The following is a 22,753-nucleotide window of genomic DNA, read 5'->3' as shown; positions in this document are numbered from 1 at the left end:
TGTGGGCAGAAGGGGACACTGGCATGCGTACTCTATTGCTGAAAAACAGTTTTAAGCCAAGGACTCTATAGCTGGCATCATGACAAGGTGCTCCAGTCTCTTGCTAACACAATCGAGCGAGAAAGAAGCAAAAACATCAAAGCCCAATCTGCTGCAGGCCGCCAGGTCCTGAGAGATAAGAGTTGACACGGGAAAGAAGCTGCAGATCCCGAAAGTGGAACGTACAACCCCTCTGCCAAGATTTTGCTTCACGGTCAACCGAAGATTGCAGAATAATGATGGGTGAGCTGACCGTATCGTGGGAGGTAGGCCCTTAAGTATCAGCCTTTAGTACAGGGCTACAAAGATAGAGGATGGCAGGCCTGGCTGTACCCTGTGGAGATCTGTTGCAGAGGCTTCATGTCTAGATCAGCGTGGAGGTCGCCAGCAGCTCTTGGCCTAGACATGAGAGAAAAAAAACAAAAAAAAGGCAGCTCATAGGATGAGGGGAGAGACTGGTTATGTAATAAGAGAGAAAAGGAAAGCTAGTAGCCAGGAGCATATGGGCAGTGACTTGGCCACCACTGCCAGTTCGGGAGTGTTGTGGTTAAGGGTCAAAACACTTTGCAAAGGTTAGGTACCACCTGCTGACACCTGCTCTTGACTGAAGGCTACAGTCCCTTCTTAAAATGACTGAATACCGCATGATAAGAGCTGAAGCATGAAAAAGGTAGGATATCCTGGAAGTAATAACTGAGGAAAGTGATTGTGGCACCGATCATTCATGCTGCCAAAAGATGAACCATTTCCTCATTGGCATCCTTTCACGTTGCTTATTCTTTCAGCAGAGCGGTCACTGGAGAGACTTTGGAGTTTTGGACTTATTAACGAAGAAACATGAAAACTGGAAGACCCACCAGTGAAGAATTAGTAATTCTGGCAATACAGGTCAGAGTAGACAGCTGTAGATGGTTTTTACCTCACCTCGAGAATAGACATGAGATCAGTGAAATGTTGACCTGTTCTCTTCTTTTAATGGGTATTCTCATTTCCAGCGAAAGGTCAAGAGAGGACTCAATTTATGGGTTTTCACATGTCTATACTGCATGGCGTGCAGGGTGAGAGCACGGTAAAGGAGAAGCAGAAGATGGAGAGATATGAGCCGAGATGTGTTTCCTATGAATTCTGTATTTCTACAATTGCTCTTCAGAAACTGTATATAGGCACACGGGAAGAACAGTCGCTCTTGGAGCTCTCACACAATGCAGCCATAAACCATGTCAACACACCTCTCTGCAGAGCTGTAGCACAACATTCAGCTTTGATACAACTGGTAATAAGTCATCAGAGCTGTGAGAGCTGAAGGACCCTGGAAGGTTTATTATTTCTGTCTTCACACACGGGAGCCTCACAGATGCTCGTGATTTACACACGGGCATTTTGTATGTTCCTGCACTGACTGTGCAGGCAATGTTCTGTCCGTTCTGTTCTGCATCATATTGACCCACGCTGAAGACAATGTTATTTTCTTTTAGCTAGGTGTATTAAAGTAAGCATTGTTTTGGTCTCGGGAACTAGAAGATGATGCTTCCACAGGGACAGCATAACCACTCTTGTTTTACTCAAGTGGCAACCTCTCAGTCTGCTTAAAACCTTGAATCTTTAAACCCGCGTTCTTGCTAATGACCAGTGGGAGATGACCTGTAACGTTGTCTAAATACACATTTTTTTGGTGTGTGACCGCCTCTGTAGTCAGTGTTGCAATCTTGTGAAGACAAGTCACGATTCCAGAGAGCCTTTGGTAATTTAGGAACCATTTTGGCTGCAGAAGCTCTAGAGTAGCCGAAGCTAAGTCCACATATCACGAAAGTTGAGCTGTGCAGAGCAGAGCCTGGCATTCTGGGAAGTGGAACAGTTAAAGCGGTATGGAGGATACACAACACAACAGTTAACTGATCTAATGAACCAATATTCATTACACACCACACTGGTGGTGCTAAGGTGGCTACATGAAGGTTTTGCTGGAAGAATATGTGACAATTGGAAAAAAAGAAATAAGTTACGGTAGAATTAAACTAAATATATCTTGTCGTCTACTGTATGTACAGTGGTGTGTGTGTCTGTGTGTGTGTGTGCACAGTAGTGCCAGGTTCATTGCCAGGGGCTCCCCTCTCGACTAATTAAGCAGGTAGGCGGTGCACACGCTCAAACTGCCTGCACAGGATGAGCTTATAGCCGTTAATGTGACTTCTGCCTCCACTTATCTTATGTGCAGAGTGGGGGATGGATGGATGGATAGAGAGAGAAAGAGAGCGTGACCTAGAAACTGAGTTGTCTCAGAGAAAGACAAAAAAAAAATGTATGTAAAACTGTGCGAAAGCCTCGTAAGGATGGCAGTTTGAGCAAAGGGAGGATGGGTTGGGGGTGTTAAATGAGCATTGAATATAAGATTATAAATAGCTTTGCGTTTCTTGTTTTTTTTCTTTCCTTTGTTTCCTTTTCTTCATGTTTCCCTCTTTTCCCTTTAATTGGGAAACTGCATAGTCCAACTATATAAAGAGAAGCATCTCAGTCAGTGCCTTTCCCCATCTCTGATAGCAGGTGTCCTTTCATGTGCGTGCCGAAGAAGCGATCGCCTCACCCTCTCCTCTGGAAAACCTCTGAGCGTGTTAGCTCGGTATAGCTTGATTGGTTTGCAGTGGCGCATTTCTCAGCCGGCCTCTCGCAGGATATTTGCAGTGTTCAGAGTTTCTGAATCCTTCTGAGCCCCGTGCGCCGTCAGCCGCCGCTTCCGCAGGCTGCCTAGGAAATTGAGGCCTTCGTTTTCCCGGAGGAGTCCTTTTTTTTTTTTTTTTTTTTTTTTTTTTTTTTGTGTGTTAAATAATCTCCTGGTTAGAATCCCCCTAGCAGACACTGATATACTTTCTGTTGTGGAATTTTTTTGGTGAGTTTGTGAATATCTGGATGTTTTCTGTAACATTCAGTTCAGCCTTCCCGGCCTATATTTGAGATCCAGTTGTATTCTATATATCTAGATTCTATAGTGCCACATTCTTACTAATGTGAACAAATGTGTCTGTAAAGGTTCTCAGTCATGCACGTCATGGTATGTCCAACAGTCTTCTTTTCTTTCTTTTTTTAGATGTTGTCTCCAAGTAGTCTTTAAATACACATTAAAATGAATCCAACATATGCAAAACGATAATGATGTATATGTATAAATACCACTAGGCTGAGTTTAATATAGAACACATATAGTAGGTATAAATATATAGACAGTGACCAGATTTATTTTCAGTGCTTACCACGAAAGACAAACTGCTTATTGCAGACTGACTCAGGTATTAAATGTTGTCCATGCTGTTCATTCAACCCCTTTAACTGTGCGCATAATCGTTTAACTTGCTGTTTTAGCCCACTTTAATGTTGAAATTGGATGGGAGTGGGTGTTTCAAAAGAAAGCGTTCCACAGGGCCCAGAGGTGTCAGTGTAGGTGTCTCCAAAAACTAATATCAGCTTGAATTTAATAGATATTTGCCAAAAAAATATAGCAAAAAAACAAATAGTAGTTTATGTGCTTTACATATTTTACGGACCTGTTGGGTTTCTTGTCAGGGTTTTATTAGGAACATCTGCGTGTGGTGCCCTCACAGATACTCCACTCTGTGGGGGACTACACCTACACCAATAAATGGTATAGTCACAACCCAAACTAACTAACTAACCCACAACTAACTTCACACCAGTCGTTTTGGACAAACCTGGATGACTGAGAACCTTCATGGACATTCATGATTTATCCCTTCAGTATTTTTCTATGAAAACACAGGCAGCTTTCATCAAAAACGATCAATCCAAAGTCCAATTGGGGATTGTTACGATGGGGATTTGTCGCAGTGTATTTTCAGGATATGAGATCATCTCATGGAAGTGAAATCTTGCCTCTAAACTGATACGGACCCATTTGGCGAGATAAACTCATTCATTAGTTGTTATTCTGAACATTTCTTTCTCATTTCTGGCTCATTGACTCCTCGAGCTGTAGCTGCTTTATTTAATTCTCTTTGCATGAAATAGTGAAAGTGAGCGCGACTCCCCCTCCCCGTCCGCCCTCGCAGCATCCGTTCGCTGCTGCATTATAATTTCAAGGGGCAAACAAAAGACGGCACCGACGTGATAATAGCAAGTCACAGGGAGAAGGGGCCTGAATGGAGCCTTATGGGGACAGGGGATACAGTTTTTAATTCCAGTCCTCAGCAGATCAGCGCCACTCTTCATTAACCTGCCCTGACCTGCTCATTAATTCAGATTCCTGCTGTAATTGGGCGGCCGTGTGTGTAATGGGTCCGGTATTCTTGTGGACTCCATGTAGAATAGAAAGGGGATGATTAAGAAAAGCAGAAAGAGTGGCGCTCTTCAGTCTCCATCAGCAGGACGAACCCTGGTTTCTGAAAAGACAATTGAATTAACTTAAGGTGGAGAGCAGGAGCTGGATCCGGTGGAGGGCGTAGCTCTCTCTTCACAAGACTGAAGGATGTCATGACGCTTCCTTTGACTGACGTGCCAGATGTGTTGCCATGATGCCTCACTTATTAATCATCCGCATCCATCCACTCTTCTACCCTTCATGCCTTTATCACTTTGTAAGCGAGCCAAATAGGACAGAAGCTGTTTGTCAGTGAGTCTCTGCAGTTAAGATGACACAAAGTTTCAGTTAATTGGTTCTTGTTTTTCATTAGTGTTGAGAAGCTCCCACACGCAGGCTATTTTCTACATTCGTTTGGTTTCACTTTGGCAAACCATTCCGATCGCCTTGAATGAGGATTGATATCGGCAACACAGAAGCTTTCAGTCTGATGTGGGAGTATGTGACATCTAAAAGCACTACACTTAGAGTTAGTTAGTTAGTAGCAGCTATCGTCACCGTGGTTCTGCTTACAGAGAGAGCTCAGTCCGTTTAAACTTGAGATGAAAGACTTATTTTTGCAAACCCAGTCCTACATACAAACTGGGAATGTGTTGTGAAAGGTTGGAGACCCCCAATTAACTCTGTGGTGATAGCAAACTTTGTCAAGTTATCCGTTTTCAGCCATTGATTCAAATAAATTAAGGGCACCTCAAAGGGTATTATCCTGCTTATACCGTGGCCACTTAACAAAGAGAAAGATGAAGATCACACATTTTTATTTCTATTCGAATGTTTAGTTCTGTTTTGCAATCAAGAAGCCTTAAGCTTGTTACATACTCCATGAGGAGCGAGATGCTTGTTCTCTCTCCTAGGGCTATGAGAATAAGAACGAAGTTCATTCTGGCCAGGTCATTTATACTTCACGAGAAACTCATTTGCTGAACTCCGGAGCATACGTCGCACATGCTAAGCATTGTGGGAGATGGACAACGAGAGGCACTTTTGTTTTTATTTTCGGATGTCGGCCAGTCATTAGGACGACAGTGTTTGTCGAATCACGCTGTATATTCAGCATCCACACACACACTACACGACCAATAATAGCATCTGGGAGCTCACGGAGTGGCCCCTGGCATTTCTGCATTAATCACATCACTTCTAATTTCTGACCAATCACAGAATAGTTTCCAGACAGGACAAAAAAAAATAAAAATAAAAAATTCTTCCCATTTTGATGGCATTTGTTCTTGCAGCCCTAGGTGTGAACAAACACCGGAGGGCTTGGCTAACACCCGGTACAGTCAGTACATCCCCATAACATTCTGATGCAATGGAACCACAGTTCACAACTCAAGAAAATAGGATGGAGCTCAAGCCGTGACACACATTGCCAACGGTTGGCACTCTGCAAGGTGTTGATTTAGCACGTTGAATTGGCAGCAGAGATCATTCTGATTGGATGCTCAGCCACGGACGCCTTTGACTCAGCTATGAGCTACAAGGCTAACAGTACGCCGGCAAGATTCATGACCAATACCGCTGAGTACATGACACGCAGCTTGAAGTAGTGCACTGAACAGGAGACACTCAGGCATGTGACACAGACTATCATTGAGCTTATAGGGTCAGGGGATCCTACTTCTCACAGCTTATGTCTTATACTCACATTGAACTGTGAACTGTGGCTTTGACTACTTCCCGGTTGCTATGGTCACCCTCTATGTATAGAAGCTGAGCCATCACAGTTTGACTGGAACGACTTGGCAGGTGTTCTTTATCTGGAATTAATAGCCAACCAGAATTCAGTACTGCCCCAGACCATGGTGCAAAATGAGCTTCACCAGCAGAGTCGAGAGCCCATGCATGAGAGAGATTATGTTGCAGCGGTGGAGGGAGGGTAGTGGGAGTTGAAAGTTGAGCCAATCGAGGTCATTTCCTTCATGTGAGTGATTTATACTACACATATGCAGATACAGTGTTGTCAACCCCCTTTTCGCACTCAATAAGTCTCAAAGCGTTTTCACGAGCCGCCATTAAGCAAAAACTGCTGATTCGTCCACATTTTGCTAAACCTCCATATGCCGCTGGCTCCACTCCACTGAGCCGCTAATTCCTTAAACAGTGGTTTTATGTCCCAGCCTTAAAAGGGAATCATTAAAGATTCAATCCAGGTGTGTCAACAGTGCCAATAACAAGCTCTGTGCACCGACGCTGTTTTTTTTCCTTGATAGAAAAGGTTTCTGCAGCGCTCAGCTTCATCACATCTTCACAACATGTGGCACAGGCACACTTTCCCTCTCTGGCCTGCTGATAAGAAAAAGGAGATGTATGTCTTTTCTTCCACAGAGGTGTGGACATTTTGCCCTTGGTGTATTTTTTTTAAGTGTTGTTAATTAATGAATTAATTTTGCAAATTTTGGGATAAGTTGTTTTCTTTCTTTTTTTTTTTAATGCAAGCCAGCAGCCAGCCTGGCCTGGTAGCCACTACAATCTTATCAGAATCTGGTAACATGGCATATGGATTTAATTTTGGGGCATGTTTCACCCAATAAAAAGAAAAAAATCAGTTATAATGAAATGTACACTGTACTTATTTTTTTTATTTATTTATTTTTTACTCATGGTCCCACGGGACCGCTTTACGGAGAGGTTTCCATGGCAACTAGTAGCTGCCCTTATGTCACATGTAATCACAACTAAAATGATTAAAAAAAATTACCCTTGAACACACATCAGCATTATACTACTTAAAATGAGAAATGAGAAATCATCCTCGACAAAATGTATTTTAGTGTTTTAGTCTAGCAAGTCCCGCCCACTACCATGGAGGAGGTGGAGCTTATGCTGCAACCAGACACCAGGGGGAGTTCTACTTTCTTTGGCTCCGTCCATGAATGTATTGAAAGGACTACTCTGCTACTTTCGTGTACTCTGCTCATTTCTGCTCATATCAAATGTATTTTCTTACCGACACCACTGCAGTCTCTAACAAAGCCAGCCTTCTGCTCGTTTCTGATCCACCAAAACCCCTTACCAGTTTGTTGGTCAGGCCCTCGGTGGCTCATGGCAGGAAAACTTTGACTACTTACACTATTAGAATCTGTGGAGCCCGGAGAACTTTCCATTTACAGCACTTACTGAAAAAGTAAAGGGAAACTGTTTACTAATGTGGTGGCAACAACCGCAGGTGATGAATCCGTTTTTTAAGTGTCCAGTTCCTTTCTGCCACACTGTTAAATGACTAAACACAGCGCAGGTTCAGAGAACCTCAAGAAACGACCTCCAGAGCTCTGCCAAGCTTCTCAGTGAAAGACTTTTGAGAAAATTCTGCTGATGGGGTCTCAGTTCTTCAGGGTTCTGCTCCCTCTGTCTGTAATGAAAGCGTTGACTGTAGGAGACCCATGCACCGGTCCCACATCAGCACTCCCTAATTGGAGGCACTTGGGAAATGATAATAATAACAATAACACGGGTCTGGGAGGAGCTGATCAGCTTAGAGGCGGCCCATCCTTCATATGCTGACCCCATCTTTCTACCTCCTCATCTCAGGTGATTAGAGAAATCCCCGGATCCTGTCAGAAACTCCACATCAGCACACTCATACACTGAGGTGAGTGTGTGTGTTTCAGTCTGTAATCTGTGCATGTTTGTCGTTTCATGTGTGCGTCGCCACACTGCATGCCTGCTTGAGTGTGGACTACTCAGCTCCTGCATTAAACTTTTTTCCTCTTGAGTCGTTTTTAGTTTTAGTCGAGTTTACGTTTAAGGGGCAATGTCCAACATTCTGTACGGCTGAAGCTAAGCACGTGCAGTGAGGGTGTCGTCATGAAAAGTCGTAATGATAAAATAAAATGAATTATAATATTCATCCACCAGTCTGTGCTATAAATGTAATTTCTGCATGATTCCAGTCATCGATGGACGTTTGGAAGTTTGGCTTCTGGGCTACAGAATTCTGACTGATGATGTTTCAAACACATTGATAAACAACCATGCGTTAATGCTTGAGAGTCACACAGAGAGTTTCCGAGTAACAATTGTTTAAATGAATTTTGTATGGGGGGGGACAGTGGGGTGGTGGTTACCATTGGGGCCTTTCTGTATGGAGTTTGCATGTTCTCCCTGTGTCTGCATGAGAATGAGAAGTTTGTATGGAAGAGGATTAGGGATACTGTACTGTAAGAAAATCTCTGGAAGTTTGCTTGTAAGACTATCCAGTGGCATGAAGAAGTATTTTTGTCTCTGGATCGATTGAAGCACGCCCCATGATGAAATCCAGATCGAGTGTTACCGGACTTATATTCTGTTAAGACCTGAGCCTAGCTACGCCAGGCTGGATGATAATGAAGCTTGGATGTGATTTGTCAACAAGACAGATCTCACCTTCACATTCATGGTCACTAGCCAAGTTATCATCTGATGCAGTGGACTGTTTATTGTCCTCTCAGTGTGGAGATGATACTGGGACACAAAGGAAGAACAGTCCTCACACTCAGGTGTCTCAAACCTGACCTGTGCCTTTGTCCTAAGAGTTGAAACCATCTGAACAACTTTCCTCCCCTTCAGCTCCGGAGTTAAGGGAACCAAATTAGTCTCAACACAGCGAGAAGCTGCTGTAAACTGCACTTTCCACTCCAACGTCTGCTGGGAGAAAATGAGTCAAGGATTCGTCACCGTTTGATTTCATAAAAGCATTTTCTGTCCTCTTGCTTTGATAAACACCTGTGAAATACGTCTGACTGATCTGTGCATTTGTTTGCATCTGTGCACGATCTATTTGCATCGGAGTCAAAAGGAAGGCGTTCCTGGCTCCTATCTCACCCCAGATCAGGAGAGGGACAGTGCTGCTCCGCTCCGCCTCACTGAGCTAAAACACTACTCACCTTCTACACCAGGGGTCATGAAACTTTTAGCAGTGTGGACCACATCAACTTTCCTTTCTGTGACAGGGTCTAAGGTCAGCCTACAACAGAAAATTAGGTGAGCCAGGCTAGCATACTGCACACCGTGGCGGGTCTCACAGTGTCTACGAATGTGAAATTCTTTGAACACCGACACTGTATCTTTGCAGTTTAGACACACTGAAGCCTCAAGTGGCCACTCAATGAACTGCAGCTTTTTGCACTTCCGCATGGGCTTCATAACTCACCCGGATGTTGTTGGGTGGGGGCGGAGCAGCACAACCACAGCACATTGAGAACGGTAAGAAGAGCGATACGTGCTTTCACATCCGAGTCACCAAAAGTCTCCAAGAGCAACAGAAATAGTCGCTAGATTGTCACTAGTCCCGTTTTTGTAAAAAAATAAAATAAAATAAAATAAATAAGTAAAAAAGGCGCTAGAGGAGTCTGGATACACGCTAACTATCGCAAAGTCGCTAAATTGTCAAGCGAAGACACGTCAGAATATACCATTGTGTGAGGGGGGGTAGATGAGACACTTTTACAAATGTATTTAAAATATAATATTTATAATAATATATATAATAATATTATCTATATTAAAATACTGTTAGAATGCCAACTTTTAAATGTGGATATGTGATAGGAAAATGAAATTTAAAAAAAAAAGATGGCGACGGGATTGTCTGGGATCCTTAAGTGGGTCACTCCAATTGGTTTGTCGGGACTCCTGTTCTACATGTAGGCTTTACATCCACAGGGCTGGACACTCACTTTACTGCTGCGTTAATTTGTTTGCGTTGTGGTTTGTTGAGGTTGGTGAAGCTTCAGCTGAGCGTTAATAGAAAGTTTAGATGATTCAATCGTTTCAGTTCTAGCTCTCTGCTCTTTCCTCATTGTTGCACCATCATCATTCTCTTTTATCCCCTTATCCCTTCCCCTTAGATCTGAGCCACATTGTCCAGAAACATTCACCGCTAGACACATTTTTATCAGAGCATAATCGGTTCCCAACCGAGAGATTCCAGACCAACTACCTGCAGTCACGGCTTCCATACTAGCGCTGATCTATAGTTATAGATTCCATGTTCAAAAAGGTTATAAAAAAAAAACTTTGGTGATGAAAACAAAAAAAGGTGTGATAAGAAAACATATAAAGACCTCCAACACAAACCAGCTAGTGTATAAACTCTATTTCTGTCATTAAAGATGTATAGTGTTTTTTTTATTCTCAGCATAATGAGCCTGGGGTGGCACAGTGGTGTGGTGGTTAGCATTGATGTCTCTGATATATCAACTGACTGTTGCCTTTCTGTGTGGAGTTTGCATGTTCCCTCCAGCGTCCTCCCACCCTCGAAAGACATGCTTGTTAGATTGACTGGTGATTCTAAACTGGCCGTAGGTGTCAGTGTGAATGGTTGTATGCCTCTCTGTGTTAGCCCTGAGATAGACTGGAGACCTGTCCAGGGTGAATGAATGAATGAATAATGAGTCTGACTGTACAACAAAAGTTGAAGGAAAGGTTAAAGCACTCCTTGCACGTGCAGGTTTTGCACGTTGCTGCGTTTCCTGCTGTTTCACGTTCGTAGAGGTCCCAACAAAACTGCAATTAATGAAAACCCAACTTTCAGAAAGTACCAGCTCTGCACTATAACAAGTTAAATGGCAACACAGAAAGGTTCCCAAACTGACTGAAACGTCTGACTTCAGTTATGCAGTTGCAGATTTGTCTCGTCTCAACGTGCTAAGAGTGTATAAACTGGAGTCATATTTATATCACCACGATTTACATTTGAGCTCGACACATCTGAGGCGAGCTGCAGACGTGCAGCCGATATGCAGACGCTACAGAAGACAGCACTTGGAACCGTGATTCTGTAGATGTTGACAAGCCAACTGCAGATTTAATATTCACCTTGCATGTTTGTGCATGAGTGTGCACATGCCCTGGAGCATCCGTGTTTCTGTCTTTGTTTTTTTTTTTGTTTTTTTTGTTTATTTATTTATTTCAGCTTTATTTTTCCAGGAGGTCGCTCAGTGCTTGTTTTCTAGCGGAACCTGCTCCATATTTCAGCAGTTTCTACACCTTGAACAACAAAAAAAACAAAACAGCTTCCTGACAGTGAATGTGCGTTTTCTTTAACACACTGGGATTAAATGCTTTGCTTGGAGGCACCTCAAAAACTTGTGGAGCCGTCTGGTGTTAGCATGCTAATGATTCTGGGGAGAGATACAGTAAATACTGATGAGAAAAGCGAGAGAAGCAGCTCTATGAAAACAATATTTAAAAGAAAAAGGCCGGACGCTGACTGAGAGGGTGCACGACTGCCTGGAGCCACAAATCTGAGCACCGATTGCACCTCGAAGTAGCAGCTGGCAAAAATCTTCTGCATGAGTTGCAGGTTGATGCATCAAATTAATGACTTCTATCCCCTCACTATGTGGAGTAAACAAGCGTGGCGGCTATTTAGCGACATTCAGCCTGGAAACCACCTCAGAAGACGCATTTCTGTCATTGCTGCTCGTGGTCGTATTCATCATCAAAGTCACACCAGCACAGTTATTTTAATATCCATTAAAATATTAACTAAAAGAGGCCTGGGCACTTCTCTAGCTAATATATAATAAATATTTATGTCCTATATAAAATAATGCAGATCATAAACAATCGCACTTTAAATTATTTAACAGCAAGAATTTTGTCTTTGCTTCATCCCATAAATAGACAGTTTTAATTTTTTTTAGGCAATCAGCTAAAAATATGACGCAATCATAAAAACGTATTCTGTTTGTAACATACTGCTCATTACAGCCCGTAGGCGAGAGATGAAGGCAAAGAAGCCAGGTAAAGAAGAATTAACCTTTACTGTCATCTTACGGTCAACATCAAGATTGTCATGGCTGCGATTGATGGACTTTTTGCACAAAAAACAAGAATAGAAACTGAAGGTAGAGGGCAGCCGGTAGCCCTTACAGCTGATCTTATGATCTTCACCAGTAGCCTCTCCTCCTCCAGTTTGTTGAGTATCCTCAGGAAGCGGAGTCACTGCGACTGTGGCGCTGGTTTCACAAACTCCCGGTTTTGTTTCTGACAGTCGAATGTTCAAAGAGGACGGGACAGCGATTTAACTGCAGGATGAGTTCAACAGGAAATGAGCAGGGATGAAAAGATGGGGCTCAGGGGAGGCCGACAAGCAAAGAGAGACAGAAGATAAGTAAATAAGTAGGCTGAGAGGAGGAGGAGGAGGATGGATGGATGAATGTTGGCGTAGGGAAAATATAAAGGGAGATTAAAATGTGTAGAGCAGGAGAGGCAGAGATAGGCAGCCGGCGGAGGATAAAGTGGAGAGGGGCATATGACGCCCTGGCAGTTCTCCAAAGGCTCCCGCCGGCGATCCAGCTGCTTGTGAAGGCCACTTCGAAAAGCCCGTTAGCACTGCCAACAATACAGGGAGAAAAGCGGCGACGCAGAGGACGAGGGGGAGAAAAATGGAAAAGGAGTGGAGGGGAAAATGCAATAAGGTAAGAGAAAGAGAGAGGGATTAAAAAAGAAAATCCAAATGATCACTGCTGGTCCTCCTGTGTATTAATAGTTAAAAATAAGCACAGAACTGTATTCATTTCTTTCTATTATTTCTGCTGGATTGTCTGAATCTTCTTGTTGTCTGGATTAAAATTGACAAATTTCTTGAACTTTGCATCAACAGTGCACTGAAAAGAACTGTTGCCTCTGTGCATCGCACATAATACATAAGCAGATGAGGACTCTTGTCTCAAACAAAACGTGCAGCTAATCTGCACTTTTGGCTTTGCAGCTGGCGTGCAGGTATTTCCTTCAGTAAATAATTATTCTAGTGGGACGCAAGTTGGAAATGTTCCAGCATTTGCCTCGATTGTAAGTTTTATTCTTGGTGCTGTTACATTTTTACATCAAGAGCAGGTTGGTGTCTGTCCAGAGAACGTCTGTGTCGCTGTCCGTGGTGCTGAAGACCTCAAGCATCTCCTATATGGAACCATTCTATATGTATTTGTTCTGTATACAGTGTGTACAGTGGTGGGCCGTGTATTTTCCACCTAAGACCTCCAACTTTATTGAAAACACCTCTTAACATGATCGTTAAGACGGCACTGCTATAGAAACCATCGACAACATACGGACTTGCAATAAAACAGGACGTTGCACCGTAGATGAGGAGCAGGTGAATGAAACTCACTTAGAACAATCCAAAAAGTCTCTTTGCACTAGCACCAGCAGAAACTCATAAAATGACAAAAAGAAAAAAAGATATAAATATATTTTCACTGTGGAATTTGAAGGAAACTCTTTCAAATTCCACCATGAAAATGTCTTTCTAAGAAGATCTGCGGCCAAATCGATAACCTCTGCTCCTTCTGCCATCGATAGTTCCACAAATGCCACACTGACGGCCTATGAATAAGACCGTGAAATGTGATTGGGTGAAGGAACAGAGTAATTACACTGTGTTTCAAGCTTCGCCTGTAGGTTTAATTGTGAAGCCCCGGGCAGATTCCTTTGATTTTAAAAAAGCTGTAATGCAAAGTTACACTGAAAGAAGCTTCGCCTATAGGGAATAATATAATAAGATTAATGGGAAAACATTAAAATGTAAGTCAGTGATTTTGATCAAGTTTAACCCAGCAGAGAAGGCTCTGCAATAAGAGACATATTTTTTTTTCCATATATAAGCCTAAGCTGCACGTAAAGCAGCACTCGGTTTGCAGGTTTTTTCAAAGGTAACCGGAGATGAATATTTAGAACCTGAAAGGTACCAAAAGCTTGTTAATCCGTCATCTTTTTCAAGGTGTCGTTGTTTACCGGGATTTTCGGAAACATGTTGCAAATGTAAGATGAGGAGCTCCAGGAACATGGAGGGCTTAAGACGCTTTTCAGAGCAGGCACTTGTCCTCCCACCTTCCCTCTCAAACCATTCCCTCCGTCTCCGATGTATCTGTAAAAGCAGGGTTGCTGTTAAAAATAACCAGCTATCCGCTCATCTCCAGCTGGACTACAAGACCAGAAGCGAAAGGAAAGCGCGCTGGCATTATAAATTCTCGTTCAACTTCCGCGGAAAATAAAGGCTGCAGGAATACAGTATATCCTCCCGGGAGGCCTTATGATAATGGGTCCATATGTGCCGGCCGCTGTGACGGTAATTAATTGCTACACAAAAGTTGCGAGGTTGCGCCGCAGAGTACAGTGACCTCCAGACACGAGAGCAATGACACGGTGGGATTTTTAACGGAGCGCAGAGCAGCGCTCAGGGGAAAGACTTGGAGGCAGATTAGTTAGAAATTTGACCTTTCCCTTAAGGCACCGTCTCATCGCCTTGTTCCTTTTGTCACTAGATTAGAGAATTTAAATGCAGTGGGAGGCCGACTGGGGATTCACTGCACAACACTGCCGACCAGACTCTGCCACCATCTCCAACCCTCCTCTGTGGTCGTGTCACTGTCTGATACATGCGGGGAGGGAGGGGGGGGGCAAAAAAGTGAGGAGACGGAGGAGATTAGAAGGGGATGGAGGCAAAGGACAAAGAGAAACAAAGAGGAAGAGAGAGTCGAAGAATCAGAGCCAAGCAAAGAGACACGGAGGGAGGAGGGTGAAGGACGAACGCGAAAAGCAAATCAGAGAGAGGATGGGAGTGAAAGCAGGAGGGGATGAGGAGGGAGTTAACAAGTGACAAAAAAAGAAGGAAGAAGAGCTAGCAGGAAGGATTAAAGAGGGTAAAGCACAAGGGAGAGCTTTGATAGACACATGGAGAATTAACGGAAGGAGAGAAGATGGCGACAGATGAAAGCAAGGGAGGAAAGAACGCAGAGAAAAGGGGTGAGGAGAGCACAAACAGAAGCCAGTCGGGCTGTGGCGTCAGCGGGGGGGCGGGGGGGGAGTTAACCAACGTGCTCCGGGCTCAAAAGATGAAATGATGAAAGAACTCTTCGCCTTGCTTTAGGGAGTCGAGCTATCTCCACATTTCCACTTTTCGGGGCACTTGACGATCCTTAAGCATCATCACGCAAACTGCTCCCTGACAAAATAGTAATGTAGCAGCCTCTGCGTCATTACTCCGGTTCTCTCTGGGTGCCTTTATGTAAAGCTGGAGGAGGCCAGAAAGTATCTAACTTAGAAGCAAACGTTTAAGATGGATGAATGAAAGTTTTTAGCTTTTATGTTCCATCTCAGTAGTCGTCGGTGACCCAGAATGATCTTTGCTGCTTGGTCCAATCGAGTTTTCAGACTTGATGAAGGTTTACAGTAAGTTGTTTTTGGGCTGGGGTGTAAGTAGCAACTGTACAGTGCCTGTTCAGCAGTTTGAGCAGATGCAGATGCCTTAAAACATCAGTGGGGGTTTTATATTCAGTGGGACTTGAAGTTAGTTAGTTTAAATTTCCTGTCACATTGCTGTAACCTCAGCTGAGTGTGTGAAGCTGGCTTCTATTCACTTGGTTCTCTGAGACTCTTTAGCCCATCATGAATACACTTGTGCTTTCTCTAGTGTGACCCATCAGAAGTTTTTTGGAAAAAGTTTTAAGGGTGGACTCACCACCAACACATCAACTTAATTGTTCATGTCCTGTGCATTTAACACCATGAACACCTGTGCGTTTGTACCCACAGAGCAGTGAGCACACTTGGAGCAGTGGTCAGCCGTAAGTGGGAAAGTCTCAGGTGTTTCCTGAAGGGCTTTTACTCATAGATTGTATACAGATATAGACAAAATGTTTCCACTTCCTTGCATCGGGGGATACGTGCAGTGCCATCTTGGAACTCTGGAGCCAGAGTCTGATCAGTGCAGTCCGAAGGTGGAGCCATGCAAGCCGCGCTATCAATGCCCCGCCCACACTTCCTCCAGACTCACCTGCTCTTTGTTTTAATTAATACAACGCTCTGCTCTACCACCACCATGGAAAGATGGAAATGTTGGGTTACACGCTGTACTCACACTGGCTTTACTTTTAAGAAGTTCCACCGCCTATTTTTATACAGTCTATGCTCTCAGCCACAGACATAGAGGAATTTAAACCAGGGATCCTACTGTGCCAAACCTGCTTTTCTGTCAGAGTACACCTGAAAATTTAAATAGTTTTTGGAGCTGGTACCATTTCAGTCCAGGTGCTAGGCCCAAAAATTCATTCAAAAAAAAAAGCACACCGTGTGCCCCTTTAACAGCTTCTCTCATTAATATGACACTTAAGTCTGTATTTGCTCAACATTAGCAGGCTGAACTGTGAAGCTTAGAAGTCTAAATTTGCCTAAGAGTGCAAGTGTGATACCATAAAACAGTGCGGTGCTCATTCTGAAAGAGACACCACTGTTGTGACGATGCTGGGTGTCAAGCTGTTGGTATGGCAACCCGAGTGTCTTCAACCGTGCCCTGATCCCCAGAGACGGAGCAGAGAGGGAGAGACGGAGATCTAAGAGGGCTTTGATGCAGAGTGCCCCAAAAAAATTGAATAAGCTCGACTCCTGGTGGCCCAATCGCTCTTATATAAAGTCTCGGGAGGTGTAAGACGGTTGGTGCTTAGTTATGATCAGTAGATTTAAAAGAACTTAATGAAGTGATTAAAGGGCCAACTAGCAAAACCAGAGAAGACATCTCTTACTGAAGTCCAGTTGCCTTGTTTTTTTGGCTGTTGTGTCCTCCTCCTCCGCTGCCCCAGTGTTGAAATTTTTTAATTTGTCTTTCCCAAGTCTTTTTGCATTCAGGTAATCAGCTCTTAAATTATATTTGCATTTAAATGAAACAAAACAAAGGGAAAATAAAAAAGCACAGTTCCAATCGTTAATTATTATTTCATGCTGCCATTAATGAACTTTATAAAGAGTCGCACAAATACAGTCCTACAAATCAACCTGTCCCCTTATTTAACATTTGCAGCTCACATTCTGTGATTATTCGAACGGGAAATATATGCAAACTACACAAAAGTAACAGATGATGACGGCTGGAATGAAGAGAAGCAAACTGAAAAAGCCTTGGTTTTGATTAACAACAAACAACAAACTAATCCTTCATTTAAATGTCTAAATTTATGAACGGATTATGATTAAGGCCCAATGAACTGTAAGCATTCCCTCAGAATACTCCAGACGCTTTAAAGGGCATCAGAAATCTATAAAATAAAAAAAGTGGTGAGTGGTGAAGGGGAGGCAGGAGACAAAAAGAACTTTAATGAAAACTTCAGAACAAAAAGTGCTACAGGGAAGGCAGGGTAATCAAAAAACAAAAAAAAATATTTAAAAAAGCTAGTCAAAATTCAGAACACAGGGAAGCACGATGAAGACTCGTACTTAATAAAAAAAACAGGGAACACGAGGAAAATATATGAAAGTCAGCAGCCATTTTAACCATGGATTGTATGAAGATGGAGGCGGAACTGATCTTCTAAAGTGAAGCTAAAGCAAGTAGAGCTCCCCCTGGTGTTTGGCTGCAGTATAGGTCATAAACTCCACCTCCTCCATGATAGTCAATGAGACTTGGGCCAAACTAAAACAGTTTGGATGTTTTCTGTCATTTTAGGTAGTTAATATAATATTGTTCAAGTATCTTTTTTTTTGGGATAAGTTTAGTTTTGATGCTATACAAACATGATGTGATACAATGACAGAGTTATAGTAAGAGAGTTGTAAAATAAAATAATAAATAAAATGCGAGTGAGTCTCAAATCACGTATGGTCGCTCTAGGACTGTATCAGACTCTGGCTTCAAAGATGCAAAATGGCACCTCTCATATCTCTGAAAATAGTTTGGTGAATGCAAGGAAGTGGGAACACATTGTCTGTATTTATACAGTCTATTGTTTTAATTCCTACTTCATCTTAAAAGAGACCACAAGAAAGAATCCTAATCGGCGTTCGTCGGGAGAGTCCGCCGCCTTTATCAGCTCCAGCTTTGAAGGAATTCGCTTTGAATTTTAGCCGCACACGAGTCTGCTTGAGTGAGGCCTCTGTGTGCATGATATTATTCCACTTAATACAATAGGTTGAAGGCATAATGTTGATTTTAACGATCTCTTCTTAAGTTTTATGACTGCAGGGTGGAATCTGTTGGATGGAAATGTACTGTGAATCACCTGTGTTAAGAGAATCCAAGACGGGCTGCTGACGATTGCATCACATTTTGAGATATGGGCTGATGCACGCGTGGACAACATTCAATTCCCTTTTTTGCTTTTCCTTCTGTGACGTCAGTTCAAAGTCAAAGTGTCCGCCGTAGGAACGCAGCTCTCGTAGCTCCAGAGAAAGATGAGAGGTGAGGTACGGCGCTACAGAGAAGTTCAATCGATGCCGCTGCAGTTTCTGTTGGTCGCTGACAGGGTTCAATAAACACCATGAATTATTCACATGTGCCTTGAAAACTTTGCAGGAAGAAACAGAACGCTGTAACTTAAAGAACATCCCAGAACGAACACACAGACAGACGGACGCGAGAGGCAGGGAGCAAATTAACAGATGAGATATTGTGGTTTTCCACAAAGTGCGCTGGCCGGAATGCAGATGGTAAAACTAATTAATTGCCTTTGGCAGATTCTAGTTGCTCTTTATTTGTTGTTTCATACTCTTTCCTCTTATTTAATTTTTCCCCTCATTCCTCTTTCCTCCTCCAGCACACACAGAAACACAATATGCATTTGGAGACACACCAGTCTGCGCAAGATGGCGTGTTGATTGAAGGCCGGCCACCTGTACTGCCATCGTGTTTACATTTTTAAAGCCAATGCACGCAGTGATCCATCTCTTGAACTTCATGCAGCAGCGAAATGTGTGAGATTATACTACTGCTGGTTTTCAAAAGCTCTGGAAATCAAAAACATTTGCAGAGACTTAAAACCTGCAGTTCCTACCGTCAGCCAGTTCCAGGTGAGATCAAGTCTGATTCATACCAAAGATTTTCAGTCAAGCAGTGAGAAGCACACAGTGTTTTGTTGGATTTGTGAGGACTTAGAACTCCTGCGTTTGATTATTTGGCATTTGTAGTCTGATTCTTTTCAGCTTTACCTCCTGCCAGTGTTTGTTTTTCCTCTCCGTCTCAGAGTCTTGTTTTTTCCATTAGTTGTGGAAATATACACTGCTTAAATCAGAGTATAGCATCAAGTCAGTTAAACTTCTGGGATACGGATGTGGTCAGTTCAATAGCAGAGAGGGTTGTTATTGAGTTCTAGCTGCTTTGGTGTGAATAACATTATCATCAGGAGCGCAAGAGAGGGACAACAGTGAGACAACTGCCCATATACAGGAATAGTTTGACAGGTGAACACTGCTGGTATTTTTTCACTCCTCATCTTTTCTGACTGTTTTTCACCAGTTTTATATCTGAGTTGGGCCAGTGTCACTACTGGTAGCATGAAATGAAAATTATTCACGTAAAGAGGGTGGAATTCACACGATTTGACATGCTTTCCTTCCTAACTCATTACAATGCCCCATTCATCAGTCTAGATATACAACTTGACTTTTTCCTGCATAGACTGTATATAAATATGGACAACGCGTCAGCACTTCCTGACATTGGCCAAACTGACGTTATTTTCCCACCGGGGACACAAGCAGCGCCATATTACATCCTGTCTCTATAGTGTCAAATAATACAATAATAATTAAACTTATACAAAAAAATGACATGCATTGAACATGCATCAACATCATATTAACTACCTAAACAGAAACGATCATTGGAAAAACAAATTTGATATGTGTATTAATGTTTTAGTTTGTCCAGAGTCCCGCCCACTAACATGGAGGGGGTGGAGTTCACGACCTATACTGCAGCCAGCCACCAGGGGGAGCTCTGCTTGCAATGGCTTTGATTTAGAGGAGCATTTCTGCCATACATCTTTATACAGTCAGTTATGATGAATATAGTCCTGTCTTTGTCCCAGTCCTTTGCCAGTCAGTTGATTCTCTTGTGGATTTGCTGTTGTTCAGCGCCTGTTCCTAGTTGGCGTTTCCTGGTTCCTCGTTTTTCTATTCAGTGGCATGAATTGTGGCAGACTCTTGAAACTCCATTCATTGTCTACAAAAAAAATCAGAATGCTATCTGCGTAACAAAAGTTATGTACAAGAAACAACAACAACTTAACCCAAAGAGAATTAAACATAATTGCATTGAATTAATCCACTTTTTACAGTTTGAGTAACATAAATGTATATATTGAATCAGATCAAAGCATCCATGTAAACGTAGAATGACAGAAAGTTAATTTGCCATCTACCACTTCTTGGATCTACAAAGTGATAAAGCTGCCAAATATCTAATTAAGGCGAGAACACGTTTTTCTGCCTTCATCGCCTCGTTGTGGTTCTCTCAGTAGCTTTCATCTCATTAGATAATTAGATAAGACTGACCCAACACATATTTGTGTTGCAATAAAATGCCGACGGACCCCTGGATGAGTTTTATCGACGCGTGCACGTAAACATGTCTTCATTTATCTGATTAATTGTGCCATCGTATTTCGAGCTCAGTGGAAACAAGTGCGCTACTGTGAAACGTAAATTTCAACACATACCCGGGTCATTTAAGTCAAAGCAAAAAAAAAAAATGAAAAAAGGGGGAAAAAAAACATTGTATGATCAGGGGAATTTCCAGCAGCAGTGGATTTAGTCCGACAGCGATTCCTGATGTATTCATCCAATCGCACAACTCAATTACTCACACGCACCCAGGAGTTGTGTTCCCCACTCAGTATTAACACCATCCTCTAGACTTGCCTTTGGCAGCAGCAGTCTGAGGGAAGAAAGAATTGGGCACTGAATTATTGAACAAATCAAGGTCCCAGGCTATGTGTTTATGTGTTATTGGTAATGAGGCCGCAGGAGATCGTGCCGTCGGTTGTAGAGGGAGAAATTAGATCTTCATAAGCTCTGCAGTGTGTGTTGGATGTTTGAACCCGAGGACAGACGATGACTTCATTGACCTCACTATGTTCTTCTTCTATTTTCCTCCCAGGACCTGGTTTCTGATCATTACATCTCTATTATCTACACACTCAAGTGGAACCTCTAAAAATGTATCTGTGTGTGTGATGTGCTGTTTGGACTAATGAATGTACTGCAGCCTGTATTTGCTACTAGCTGTTTAATCCCCACATCAGTGTGTTTTTCTTACTGAGGGTGCTTTCACACCTTGGTGGTTGTTGTTCCAAAATATGGAGCGTTTATCCCTCAGGCTGGTTTGTTCGTTCGTTCGTTCGCACTCGGTTCAGGAACAAATGAACCGAGCTGAGCCCAGTTAGAGAGAGTGGTCTCTGCACAATTGCTGTCGCTCCCATTTGGGGAGCCAATCAGGCATAACATTATGACCACTGACAGGAGAAGTAAATAACATCGACCATCTTGTGGCAATTCAGTGTTCTGCTGGGAAACATTTGGACCTGGCTTTCATTTATGCAGATGTTACTTAGACTTGTAGCACCCACCTAGACCAGACCAGACCAGACCACACACCCCCACCCCAAAGCAATGACACTCCTTGATGTCTGCAACTATATCCCCAGCAGGCAGGGGCACTTCCAGGACTTTTGGGCCCCATGAAAAAAGGTCACATTGGGCCCCACTCCCTCATTGTAAAGGCTAAAGGGTCCGTGTACCATTTGTTCATTTGAATTTCATTTCAGACCAGAAAAATCAAGACTTTTTTACTAATGTTCATGTACAAAATCAAGATCAACAAAGGAACCATATATGGTATCTAACACTTGTCAGTTAATGAGGTCCTCAGGGCCAGAATACCTTATGAATAACGTAAGGTAATTTCAATGTAGTCACTTGAATATTAGAAATAGAGATCAAAGTTTGACATTGAAAAGCTAATAATGAAATAATTAACTGTTTTTCCATTTTATTGATTTTCCAGTGTGAATTCAATATATTTATTTACATAGCACTTTTCATACTAAAAAGCAACCCAAAGTGCTTTACATAAAAAAGCATAAAACATTAAGAGACACACAAACACATAAAAAAATAGCAGATATTTTAACTTTTCCTGCCAAAAAGATCAATTATTTTACTACTATGTTTTTACAAAATGATATTTCTATTATGACGATTTAATAATTTTCTTTCTCTCTATTTATTTATTATTATTATTATTATTATTAATAATTATAATTAATTTTTTTACCTTTTACCTTTTGGGGACCCTGACAGTCAAATCCCCATTGGCATTGTCCTTACTTTTCCCCCCATATGGTGCCACGGCCTGCAGGATGGCTGGGGTTAGGAATATTTTGTGTGGGAAATATACAAGAGCACTTCCAGCGCAATCAGAGCCTGGGACCTCTGCCAGAGAACAAGTGATGGACAATGAGTGAATAGTTTTATAGTGTATATGGACATTGACATTGTCCGTTGATTGTTTCCTAGGCCAAAAGGGAACATTGAACCTCAATTTCTAGTTTGTGGTTTATAGTGAGAATCCATTCCTTTCAAAACGTGATGATT

At 42.5% G+C, this 22,753-nt stretch overlaps 1 protein-coding gene across 1 annotated transcript in view; it reads left to right on the top strand.

Moving 5' to 3' along the window:
* The window catches only part of sgcd (sarcoglycan, delta (dystrophin-associated glycoprotein)), a 284,776-nt gene that overhangs the window by 105,422 nt on the left and 156,601 nt on the right, over positions 1 to 22,753 (top strand). The window contains exon 2 of the mRNA XM_047606766.1: positions 7,937 to 7,997. The gene's annotated coding sequence lies outside the window, so the exon portion shown is untranslated. The remainder of the gene's footprint in view (positions 1 to 7,936; positions 7,998 to 22,753) is intronic.

The sequence above is a fragment of the Mugil cephalus genome, chromosome 15 (assembly GCF_022458985.1).
Source record: "Mugil cephalus isolate CIBA_MC_2020 chromosome 15, CIBA_Mcephalus_1.1, whole genome shotgun sequence".
NCBI classification, from domain to species: domain Eukaryota; kingdom Metazoa; phylum Chordata; class Actinopteri; order Mugiliformes; family Mugilidae; genus Mugil; species Mugil cephalus.
This window is presented reverse-complemented; position numbering and strand designations above follow the sequence as displayed.